Source organism: Dermacentor andersoni, chromosome 7, assembly GCF_023375885.2.
Source record: "Dermacentor andersoni chromosome 7, qqDerAnde1_hic_scaffold, whole genome shotgun sequence".
Lineage (NCBI taxonomy): Eukaryota > Metazoa > Arthropoda > Arachnida > Ixodida > Ixodidae > Dermacentor > Dermacentor andersoni.
The window spans coordinates 70,368,881-70,379,726 of NC_092820.1; the positions used below are offsets into that span (position 1 = coordinate 70,368,881).

Below are 10,846 nucleotides of genomic sequence, written 5' to 3' on the forward strand. Positions count from 1 at the left end.
ATCGATCGAGTTATTTCCTGTACGATACGTCTCACGTATTCCTTCTTCCGGGTTGAAAATAAATCCCGCAAAATATGAAAAGAAAGCCACGTGACGGAGCGGTTGCGCAGTGGTATCGTGCTGCGCTCAAGCGTCCGTTCGGTGAACAATGTCGGCTTCGTCGTGACTGGCGACGGGAAACAGCTCGCAGCTTCAGGCCAGCAGCATGCACTGGCGCCGTAATGAATGAATGTAATGATTATTTCGTTTCGTTATTCCTGCACCCCTGAACATATACACCGTTAGCAGCGCAAACACCCAGCAGAGCGTATGCGTCAGCAGGCGTTTGGCGTCATGGGACACCACGGACCCGAGCACATGGTGGTCGGACTATCCCGCACTTAACCGTGCGTGGCTTAGCTGTGTCCGGTGAAAGAGGAATGCGGGGGTTTAAACCGACGCTGGGAGTTTGTACTTTTGTGGACCCTCGGCGCAGGCAACACATCCGCTTAGCCTTGGCTTCACGAAAACGGCCCACTCGGGGTGACCCACGCGGGAGAAATCGGTAGTTCGCTTATCTTGTCTCTCTCTCCCAACCTTTGTCTCTCACTCACTTTCAGTTTTTACTTTCGTCTGCTCACTTGCTTTTACATGCAATTTTCGAAGCAGCAACAGTGAACGTAGTATAGCCTATCTAGCCTTGGCTAAATTATATTCGCTTATAGTAGCTATGTGAAGCTGGCGCATGCATTTTTTACGGGTCTCGTGGTGTACACTTGTTAGTTTCGGTGGTGGGCTGTTGGCACATCTGCCGAAGTCAAATCTATTCTTTATGGCTAAAACTTTGTCTGCCCCCTTTCTGATGGTCCTCTTTCTAAAAGAGGGCGCAGTGATAGAACTTTGAGTTTTTGTCCAAGCAGAAAGAAAGTTTCCCTCGTTTTTTTTATGTAGCGCACAGTATAAATCGGGAAATGACCGTGAGAACACCGTCATTTCATTGTTGCAATATGTCTCACTGATACAATAGGACCCGGATTCAAAGCTACGAAAATGTTGAGTGGCGACCTCCGGCTTGATGTCCGCAACATTCAACAACATTTAATATGCTCGGGCCTTGTGGTATTTGGTGATGTCCCAATCACGGTGACTCCACACCACTCCATGAATACAGTTAGACAAGTCATATCAAATACCATGCTCTTAAACTTAAAAAAGAACTTCTTGGAAGTTGGATGGGCCAGAACGTTATCCAAGTCCGAACGATAAAAACCAAACGTGAGAACAAAGAAATTACTAACAGTTAGACTACCGCGAAACAGGGTCCACAGAGAAACCTATAGCAGCATACATGCCGAGCGCACCTAGATGTTTCAGGTGCTAGGGATTTGGCCATAACAAGCAAAGATGCCGAAGTCGATTTTCCTGTCCAGGATTCCATGAGTAGGAGTGCATGTCTGACAACTGTCGTGCCGTGCTCCACTGTCCGAACTGCTATGTTCAACACGCGGCCTACACTTGTTCGTGTCCAACGTGGAAAAAACAAGATATGATTGCACTTAAGGTACAAGAAGACATCTGATTAAAGTAAGCTCGAAAAATTCCTTAATTTCATTATGCCGCAGGATTAGCAGATGTGGCGCACAACAGGGCAACGCCGCTGCAGACTCCGGCACCGGCCCGTCTCACACAGAGTGTGGCTGTGGCTGTGCCACTAGCCCCCTTGGCGACAGCAGCCGGCCCTCATTAGCGCTGATAAAGGGGGCTTATCGGCATCTAGATTGGTGGCCTCCAGTGACTCGTCTCTATTGGCGAGGCTTTCAAAGCAAATAAATCGTTTGCAAGATCGACTGTCCAACGCCGCGCTAGAAACGATGAACATAACTCGCAGCCAGTCGGCGCAACCAGCCCGTAAGGAGCGGCGGGATTCCCCTCGACCACACCATAAGACAAACCGCGCATCATGGCGGTCGGAAAGGGCCCTGTGAGCAAATATTTCCTTTCCTTAACACACAGCACAACTCCCTTTCATAATGAATACACAAATTCTACTGTTAAACGTAAATGGTTCTCTCCACACACTTGATGACGTTAATGAATTTTAACACATACCTAATCTAATTATGGTGTCTGTTCAGGAAACACATTTAAAACCTATTCGGATAAACTTGCGCCGCCCGTAAACCATTTATAGCAAAGACTGTGACAAGGCTAGCACCTCGTCTGGCAGTATAGCCATAGTTGTCGACAAGACTATTGTTTGCAACACTTTCCTCTTCTGACGCCCCTCGAGGCAGATACAGGGAAGGCGGACGCGACGGCAGGCTAGAAGAGCAAGCTGGGAGCGGTTTCCCTTGGTAATGGGTTCCTATACAGAAGAAAGAAGAGTATATAATTTATGTATATACTTTGGGCTCACAAGGCTAAAGGGGCAACCAATCCACGCATTGCCCCTGGTAAATTACCAAAGGAAGAGCTTCAAAAATCAAGCACATCTTCTTGGTGAACATTTAGAACATGTGTCTAGCTCCACACACTATTCAGAATCATTCCTGAAATATAAATAAATAGCTAAACATAAAACATTCAACCGCAGACGTGGAAAAACGAACCATAAAACAGACCTTTCAATATCGCCGCGCTGAAATCTGCTCTAATCGTATGCAACACCTATGCACCGGAAGCTCACAAGATTATGTATGAGATAATGAAGAACCTTCATCCCGAAACACAAATAACACTTCTCACGCTTTTTAATCACTCATTTTCAACCATGCGATAAAACACATACAAGAGCACAGGATCAGCGCTGAGTGCCATCAACACGTTTATTGAAGCCTGTACAAATATATACTAACCGCAACGGGCTGAACGAAATAAAGAGAATGCAACTCACCGTCAATCAACTCCTGCTACACATGCGTCACAAACGTAAAACTGATGAAATGTAAAATGCACAATATGGACCCAATCCAAACTGATGAACTTCTAGGGAACTGAAGTTCCTTATCGAAAAGAGCTATAGAAGGAGCGCTTATGCAAGTGGCTCCTAACTGACAAACTAAAAAGGCCTCAATGATTTCCCTGGCTATCTTATCGCTGTACCTTCTCAGCGCACGTGTGCCTTCTAGGCGAGGTGAACAGCCACAGTTTGCACAATGAACAACTAGATAATTACCAATCTTTATCTTGACACTTTCCCATGCTCACGTAAACGTTCATTAAGGCAGCGTCCCGTTCGCTCTATGTAAGTGCAGCCGCAAGAGGTGGAAATGACATAAACTACATTGGTTTTGCAATCTACTGGCTTGGTGGTCCGTGGCTTACTACACAGCCCATGCGCTTGCCGGCTATGGTTGACTTTCGTGCACATCTTTCAGAACTTCTTAGGTGCAGCAAACACTACCTTAACACGACCCGGTCCACGGCTTTCGTGATGCGGCGCCCTGATGAAAATGACTGTTGAAATGTTGTTGGCATATTGTTGATGAGTTGTTAACTCAATAGGCTTTCAACAATACCGCAACAATTATTGAAACCACAGAGCAATAATTCAACAGTAAAGTTGTTGGGTAGTTCCCAACAAAAAAGTCGTTGGCTAAATTCTGGTGATATATTGTTGAATAGTATTGAGTATTATCCAGCCATTGTTGAGTAGTTTCCAACAATAAAGTCGTTAACTAAATTCTCTTCATACATTGTTGAATAGTATTGAGTATTATTGAGCCATTGTTGAGTAGTTTCCAACAATAAAGTAGTTGACTAAATTATGTTGATATATTGTTGAATAATATTGAGTATTATTGAGCCATTGTTGAGTAGCTTCCAGCAATAAAGTCGTTGACTAAGTTATCTTGATATATTGTTGAATGGTATTGAGTGTTATTGAGCCATGGTTGAGTAGTTTCCAACAATAAAGTAGTTGACTAAATGCTGTTATCTTATTGTTGAATAACATTGAGTCTCGAGCAATATTGGGTTTCGAAGTATATGTAAAAACACACGCACGTATGTATGTGTGCGTCTTTTGCACATATATGTTGCTTTACAGACACTTGAACCGTTACTTGAACCATAGACGTATCTACCGAGTGGGCACGGGGAGAGTGACCCCTGCCCGCCATGTAGATACGCCTATAGTTCAAATTACGTGATTTGGGCCCACTTCAGAGAGCGGGGGAGGGGATGAGCCCCATTCACGTCAATGGTTGGCGCCCCGGCCCTGTCCATCTACCAAGTGGGCAGGGGGACAGTGATCCCTGCCACCCAGTAGATACGCCTGTGGTTTAAGTTACGTAAAACGCCCTGCACGTATATATATATATATATATATATATATATATATATATATATATATATATATATATATGATGGAGGCATCTATAGCTGCCGCAAGGTATTTGAAAATTTGATGCACTTCTTGGAACAGCTCACTCTCATTCACACACGTTTTCTTTGCCGGGTGTGCCAGCTAACTTTAGCCAGAGTTTAAAAATATGGGAATGCAATGAGGCTGTATAGAACGATAGATGGGGCTGGATAGATAGAAAGAAACTGTTTATTCGGACGTGCTGCCAACTACTCCGCAACTTTCTAATTTGAATTTCTTTCCTAACTTCCTTGTTTCAGATGTTCGTTAAGTATCCTTGACTAATTAGCTAATTAAGCAAAATACAAAAATAGCGCGACACGCTACATACAAAAGTGAGCAACATGCATTTAGTCGCGTCGTCATAGAGTGCAAAGAGCTTACACTCGGCCTAAAGTTAGCAGAAACACCCTGCGTGTATATATATATATATATATGCAGTTTCAGAAGACAAACGTCCCTACAAGCAGTGACAAACAACCGATGAGTGGACGCATCCTGCATTTCCATCGGCGTCCATTACAAGGGGCCAGTGCCCTGGCTGTGTGTTAGGAAACGGCATTGCATGCCTCCATGTTAAATATGGTCAAGGTGGCGGAGAAAGTTAACAAAATTCAAGTCTGGGGTTTTACGTGCCAAAACCATGCTTTGATTATGAGCCACACCGTTGTAAGAAACTCCATATTTATTTTGACCATCTGGGGTCCTTTAACCTGCACCGAATGCACAGTACACGGGCGTTCTGGCATTTCACCCCCATCGAAATGCAGCCGCCGCGGCCGGCATTAGATCCCAAGCACTCGGGTTAGTAGCGCAACACCTCAGCCACTACGCCACCACGGTGAGTACGGCGGAGAAAGCAGTGAACATCGTTTTTAGATAGTGCGTTTCGCTTAGATGTTAGCCGTTAGCGAGCCACAGAACGAAACGAAAAGCTTGGCCGATATGTACGACATGGTGCTCATATTTCACATGGCAGCCAAATTCTTTTCTGTGACGTAGACGGGGTGCTGGCGAATGTGCTGGGAATCTGCTTGGCCACCAAGCACAACCTGCGCTTGTATACGTTCTCGGTGACAAATCGCACAGCGCAGAAGCACGCACACAAATGCTTAAAGAATGGGACTACAGACCGCCTGCAGTTTGCCATGACGTCGAAATAAGAAGCACAAACGGCGACATTTTTGTACTCTTCTGATCAATAGTTCAGTTCGCATGGTTGCGGCACGCATTACTTTTTTTTTTATCCAAACGACGAAAACTGTGCGCGCACACATTGGCGCAGTGTTTGCGACGTTTGAATTTGGCGCCCTTTCCCGCGTATCCCATTAGCTCCGGCCGGTGCACTGCGTTACTGCGCTAAAGAAAGTAGTTCATGAAAGAAGCGAAGCAGAAAGCTTTCATACATTTGCAAATCACATCAATTGTTCAGCAATAACATGATATTACAAAATTTGGTATCAAATGGTACAATTTATGATAATATAAGCGTGTATTTGTATGAGTGCAGTTGTAGGATTGCGCGTTTGCGCTGTTGATGCTTGGCGCATTCCTACGAGTTCGTGCACACCGTTTGCTTGGAAGGTTCCTGCGTTTTCTGCGTTCTTTGTGTGCTTCGCTGTGACTTCTTTGGAATATTCCTGCGGTTGCTTGCTTTTCACGGGCTTGTTGCCTCGAAGATCGCCATGATCGCCTCCGACTCAGCGACATCAAAGGTAAGTGAGTGTTTCGAATTCCCCTTGTTCGTCCACTGCGACGCGGTGAACGGGAGCGCGGAAATGAGTTCAGCGCCTGTGCGTGTCTTCCGCGCGCCTCTTTTTTAGTTTTCATTCCTAGCACTATCCTTCCGTTGCGAGAATTGGTTGTACAGCACTAGATCTGTGGTATATCATATGGAGTTTTGTCCTCGTTTAACTTTACACTCAGCTTGTGGTGACCTAAGGCAGCTAAGTGGTGCCAGCTAAAACAGGGCATGTTGTACTCCATGATTTCTGATACGGTGTTCGAGCACCGACTGGGTTAGCCTTATTAACGAGCGCAAAACAATGCGACGTGAAACCATCCGATCTGTACTGTAATCGAAGATAATTCGTTTGCGCCACGCTGTCTAGTACAAGGCGTGTGAGCGGGCTTGTAGGAACGAGGGGTGGTGGGATCGGTGAAAATGTATTCTGTTGCGCTGTTCCCTTCAGGATGGAATGACCCCGTGTTGCTTCAAGGCCGCTGACACGCCGTGCGGCCGACGTTCGCGCGATCGAAAAACACAGAGGAGGCTATCGCGCTATAATGATAAAGAATTTCAAGGGTGTACATGCGATTCTATGCGATACGTGAGATACAATAGGGGTGGTGCCACAGAGCGCTGCGAAATCGTCGAGTTATGCGCCTTGCCAACCGCGTGTGTTTTGTTTTCCACCAGATCGTGCGCATTCAAGATTCTTTTTTCATCTTCTCCGTTCGACGCCATCGAGTGCTTCGCGTAGGCGCTCTTTGCATTCACGGAAAGGCAGATTTCATGGCACTTCAGGTCCTACTTTACTGGGATAGAACATTCAAAATAATGTAATTTCGTGAAATTGCAGCTTTTCGCACTTCCGTAACTGATTAATTTAACAAAGTTTTAAAATCAGTAAAGGAAAGAGATGCCTGGCATATCTGCCTTGTCGTCCCACTGTGTTTCGAGGCGGCATGTATACGTTATCGGCAACATAAACATAAATAATTAGCAAAGTTTCTTGTGACCATAGAAGTAGCTAGTTATGGCGAAAAGCGATTTTTGCTTTGAATCCGAGCACTATAGATAGAACAGATTGAAAGGGGAGCGCATCGTTGTGAACTAAGTGACGACGCTCTGCCACAAGCTTGGAATAATGCTTTGTCGATAGAGCAGTTCTGTGAAATACTTTCTTTGAGAGTAAGCAAAACTTCAGTAGCATCAGGTAGACGGGGAGTAAAAGAATGTAACACTGTGGTTTTATATGAAGGAGCTGCCTTTAATATGTGGCCATAACAGTTAAGTAGATGTGTGCAAATAATTTTTAAAGTAAGTAGAGGAATGTGAAATAAATTATTTGACAAGCTCGCACTGCCATTGGCAATAGCAGCCACACTTTAGTTTATTCAATGACTAGTCATTTGTATCCGTCCACTTATGTCAGCCTAATGGTCCATGTAGATCTTTTGATTGTTGCTTTTGCTGCATCGTGGCTTCACGTTTTAATACTGACATCTCTTTTCAGGTTCAACATTAGCTGGGACACGCCCCAGCTGGAACACTAAAGGTGAAATCTTTGGCCATCCATTCTGTAGCGTCACCATGATAAAATACAGTGTTGCCGTGAAAATGTATTGCAGGAAGCAGGAAAAAACAACATTGCTGATGGAACTGCAAGGGATTTCTTCCAGTGATCAATTGGTGCAGAGTGTCTTCATTAGCAGACATGGTGCCTTTAAGCACTCAGCTGAAAGACTTTGCAACTGCACCGGGACTGGGAGAGAATTTCAGTCTCACTTGTGAACATATTAAATGCAGAATGTGCCTTTTTTAGTGTATATGCCTGATATAAGAAGGGCGTTCAGAAACTTAGTGTGGACATTAGTGGTCTACATGAGTGCACATCTTTCTAGTTTTACCAGAATGAAGGTATTATGACCTACGTCAAACAGCAGGGCACGGCTTGGGGTATCAAACCACAACAGCAGCACCCATTGAGAAAGTTGGCTGAAGCACGAGCAGTGATTGAGGCTTTCTGCATTTCAAGGGCCAAATTCCAGAAAGATTGATGCCGAGCTGGACGGTGTGAAGTGCCGGTCACCCATATAGACCTCAGACTCTGTCCAGGCGGCGCTGCGGAAAAACCCGTCACCAGCGTCCCCATCGGAGCCTTGGCGCGAACTGAGTAGTGCAAGGAGAGCTGTCCGCAAGCGAAGGTGCATAGGCCACAATGGACCCTTCTTTTTCGTTTGTGTTGAGGCACGGTTTCCTAAAAGTCAAGGACCTGGAAAGCTTCTTCCGTCCATCCACGCTTCGGAAAGGAAGCTCAGCAGGGCGAAGTACGTGTACAATATAAAATAAAGTCTCAAGTGTTATTTCGGCGTGCTGCAACTCGCAAGTACAGAGAGCATCAGGTTTGTCTATAGGCATATCAGCATAAAAATCTAAGCATTTCAAATTGGTTCATATTGAATATGTCCTGAACACAAGACTTAAGTATCTCCTATAACTTTATGTATTTTATCGTAATGTTTTGTCTCGCAATTATTTACAGAGAGTAAATCCTTTCATAGCCTTTTCCAGAGCAGCAAACAGAAAACGTTTTCCAAGGCAGCAAAGAGCGTGCGATCATAACGAAAGTAAGCTTCCTACAGTGCCTACGCGCTGTATCTTTCTTTCTTGCAGGAGCTACATCATCGTTCAGTACCTTAATTTGAACTTTTCGCAGATGCTTCGAGCAACAAGCGCGGACAAATATATGTAAATAAATGCGACATTTTTTTTCTTTACACATGTGCGTTACTTCGCAATTACTCGCCCAGTGCTCCTACAGCAACTTTGTTGCTCACATTTGAAAAACGCAGTCGAGCAGGCTCAGCACATTGCGAAGCGTGCTTGTTGTATCGGCGCAGGACATACAAAATACCAAAAGTAGAAATGAGATCGCGATACAACGATGCTCTAGAACAGGATTTTGAATTCATAAACGAACCAAAATGTTTGGTTCCTGCCAAATCTCTCAGTTCCACTCGTTGAGTCAAGCGGAGGCGGACGTCTGTTAAAAGGTGGAGATATCGATGGCACATATGCAGGATGGTTCGCAACGTTTTTTCTGTTATCAACGAAGTGGCGGCTGCAGATTCTTAAGTTTTCGCTTGGTCGCCACGATCCTCCATCGGGGCTACACAACACAATTACAGAAGAACAAGATTGTCGCACTTTCTCATGCGAGCCGCTGTGTTGTGGCGAATGCAAGTAATCCGATTACCCAACAGGTTGAACGGCCCGTATCCAGCGCTCTCGCCTTTCTCCTTCATACGATCGCGATGGAAATCGGCAAAACTGAACGTTGTTATTCCGTCCTTCACGTTCATGGCAATTTACAACACAACAGTAGCGTCGACTGCGGCGTTTCTTCGTAGCGCGCGGAGCTATCGCGGTTGCCGTCGTTCCTGCCATCAGACGATGAGTGAGCCAGCAAGCGCTTTATGGCAGTTCGGCGGCGCCTCCGACTAGCGTAGAAATTGATAGCTCTCTGTCTGGGTGTTAAATGCGCAAAACACTCGCAATATGGACCAAAATCTAGTTAAATCGTTGTTTCGCAGTCGCTAGCTGCATAGGCAACTTAGCAAGGGAGTCGGGCTACGCACTACTCAATTACTGCCTCTTCGCACCGGCAGGTGGCGCTACGCGTCTTGCAAAACTCCAGGTCTGACGTCCATACTGTAGCCAGCTTGGCATGAATCTCCTTGGCATTATGTCTCTTTAAGATAAAGCAACTGGAAATTGGGAGGTTGAGGGGAGGTGGCAGGGCTCACCTCTGGAGCAGCCAGTGCATGCCCTTTGCTATACTGATAATTCTAGCTTTATGAAAACCAGTGATGCATGTTAACCTATTATGCAGCCAAACGCATACCTTGTTTTCTATTAAGGGTACACTAATGACACCCTAAATCAATTGAAAATAAAGCATCGTTTTAAATATCTACTTCGGTAAATTTCTTTTTAGTTCTCAAAACTCTGCAAATTTCCGCAAAAACTCACGCTCTAAGTATTCTCCATAAGGATTAAATAAACAGTAGATATAAGTGTCTATTTATATTTTAATTAGTGGTAATCCGTGATGACTATTAGAACGGTGGAACGACGAGACAGGCAGAATTGTAATACAATGTGTGAGGGCACGATGATGCACATCGAGGAAATGACCCAGTCTCCCTAGAGGTCCCTGACATGGACGTCAACTGACTGTCCACAAACTTCTGAGTTCACTCCGTGATATTGTGCAGCCTGTGCTTTGCGAGTCGATTAATTTAATTGAGGTGGTGGTTGGCACATACTGCCTTTGCGGCTTATGTACATTTCCTACGGTGGAGTGGAATCTCACATATTCCTTCTGGAGCACAGCAAGCGAACCTGTTGTGTAGTGGTAATCTTAGTAATAATCGACAGTCATGTCTCTTTTCGAGCTCCTAATGCTGCTTCATAACACAAGTAGCAGCAGTTGCCCAAGATAGCGTGAAAGAGATTCATTGAAAAGTGGCATATGCCCAGGGTCGCATACCCAATCACCCAAGCTGTTCTGACGGTTGATTTTCAACTCTTCCCTGAACATAGCAGCCCAATCTCCCCATTAGACCATGGGCTACCCATTGACACAAATGGATGGGAAAATAGACAAAACACCTGAAAATATGAAGTATCGTAAGAATGGTAATCACAATAAATAGTACTAGATGTGCATTAGTGCAAGCTCTTGGGCCAGTTGGTGCATGATGAACTTGAAA

At 45.0% G+C, this 10,846-nt stretch overlaps 1 protein-coding gene across 1 annotated transcript in view; it reads right to left on the reverse strand.

Moving 5' to 3' along the window:
• Window positions 1-10,846, reverse strand: part of LOC126534832 (uncharacterized) — a 61,945-nt gene that overhangs the window by 15,108 nt on the left and 35,991 nt on the right. The window lies entirely within an intron of this gene.